At 55.2% G+C, this 2,067-nt stretch overlaps 1 protein-coding gene across 1 annotated transcript in view; it reads right to left on the bottom strand.

Moving 5' to 3' along the window:
• The window catches only part of STARD8 (StAR related lipid transfer domain containing 8), a 63,480-nt gene that overhangs the window by 5,710 nt on the left and 55,703 nt on the right, over positions 1-2,067 (bottom strand). The gene's annotated exons all lie outside the window — the stretch shown is intronic.

Below are 2,067 nucleotides of genomic sequence, written 5' to 3'. Positions count from 1 at the left end.
CTCACACCTCCCTGCTCCCCCCAACCAGTGGGGCCGGATCCTGGGAGCAGAACCCCAGCTGCAGGACCTGTGGGAGCTCAGGCCTCAATCCCCCAAACTGCCCTGAGCCTCTCCCTGCATCTTCTCCCTGTGCTGTTCCTGCCCTTCAGCTTTTCTTACTAGCTCCATCACCCGAGACTTACTTTTCTTCCAAACTGTGAGAGATGGCAAACCCGTTGGATCCAACATTTAAGTGTCCCATTCTAACAGGCAGTGTTTTATTCAGTGCTGATTTGCAGCTCTTTGCATTCAAGAGGATATTGAAGCGACTTTAGTTTTAAGCAACAGTAAAGCCAGAGTTTGTACAGAGCTGGAAGAAACTCATCTGCTTCCTGCCAGCTTGGCTCCCATGGCACTTTGCAAAGAGCAGAGGACAATTGCACAAGGATGAGCTGAGAAGAGGAGTTTTCGCTTCCAGGGATTGAAATCTCCCTCTTCCCCAGTTCCTGCAGGGCTGCCATCACAATTAACTCTGCAGTGATGGGCACTGGGGCTCCTTGGCAGTGACCTGATGGCCCCACCTGCCCTGCTCTCCCAGGCACTGCACAGCTCCACTCCCCTGTAGTGCAGGTGCTGTTCACCAGGGGGATGCTTCCTGTTGGGTTTTGTTCAATTAAACCTATGATCCCCTATTAGCTGACCCACACTCCGGAGTCTCCCAGGCACTGCTAAGCACTGCTGTCTCAGCTTTTCATTTACATGTTTATTTACTGCCTTTCAGATCACCGGGTTTGCACTGTGCAGCCTCTGATGAATAAATAACCAGTGTCCTTGTAGGCCAGATTGATTAAATGTATTTAATTAATGAGCTCAGCTCCCCCTGAGGACTCTCCCAACTAAAATACCGAAACCAGCCCTTTGTATATGATGCCGCCAGGACCCATTGATTTGAAACAATATGAAAGAGGACTAATTTAGGAAGTTCATTGACACTGGAACAAGGACAGCGGGGAGGATGGGGATGGGCTGCAGGCTCTGGGGCACTGTTTGGCCATGCTGGCTCACTCCTCAACAGCTCCTGCACGCAGCAGGGAGTGGGGAGCGGGCCCCCAAGGGAAGAAACAATCTGGCGCAGTTCAGGAGCTCTCGACCCTTGGCTCAGGCCATGGGTGGATAAATAGTGGGAAGAGGCAACGATGGGATTCTTTATGAAAGAAGTGCAGAGAAAGCCAGGGGTTGTGTGAAGCAGGGTGCATCGTCCTCTGGGCGCTGCAGCAGGGGAGGGGGAGTCCCACATGTAAACCCATCCCACAGTGCATCTGCATTGCTCCCCAGAGCTCACAGCCCTGTTGGTGCTGATGGATGCTGGGCTCACAAGCGGCCTTTCTGAAAGCCACCAGCAGTCTTCTGCCCCAGCTTCCCATTAGCCACTGCCGTGACGGGCTGATGTCAGGAGCTCCCTAGGGCCTCTGCTCACCACGCAGGTCACTGAGGCACCACAAATCAGGGCTCTGAGCAGCTCTGAGCACAGACCCGCAGGATTTGTCCCTGTGCAACAGGGTGCACCGAGCAGAGCTCACCCCCACAGCCCCCCAAGGCCTGGGAGGGCCCGAGCAGCTCAGTGCTGAGGACGAGGGAACTGGAGGGGACATCCCACTGCCACCAGGTTTAGCAGCACCCAAGAGAAACTGCCGCGTGAGTTTGTTCATTAAACCATTAAATTATCACCGGAGCTAATTGAGACCTGCGCATTCCCTCCCTGACCTCCCCCTTGCCAGCAGCCCGCAGGACGAGGGCTGGCAGTGTGCAGCTCATCAGCTGCGTGGTGCTGCCTGCAGCAGCCGTGGCATCGCCGCGTGCCCTGCGCCAGCCCCCGCCGGCTGCCAGGCGTCGCGTGACGAGCGGCGGGTTTTAATTAGGCTCAGACACGATTCCTGTCACAAACACTCTGCTGGGGGTTGTTTGTTTTAATCAGGGACAGGCAGAGATTGGGGGAAGAAGGAAGGTAATTAAATATGACTAAAAACCTCGGAACGCCGTTGATACGGATGTCCTCTCCTGCGCAGCCCTGCTGCTCCGTGCCGGCGC

The sequence above is a fragment of the Meleagris gallopavo genome, chromosome 9 (genome assembly GCF_000146605.3).
Source record: "Meleagris gallopavo isolate NT-WF06-2002-E0010 breed Aviagen turkey brand Nicholas breeding stock chromosome 9, Turkey_5.1, whole genome shotgun sequence".
Classification (NCBI taxonomy): domain Eukaryota; kingdom Metazoa; phylum Chordata; class Aves; order Galliformes; family Phasianidae; genus Meleagris; species Meleagris gallopavo.
Note: the sequence above shows the minus strand (reverse complement) of the source record. Positions and strands in the feature narration are given on the sequence as shown.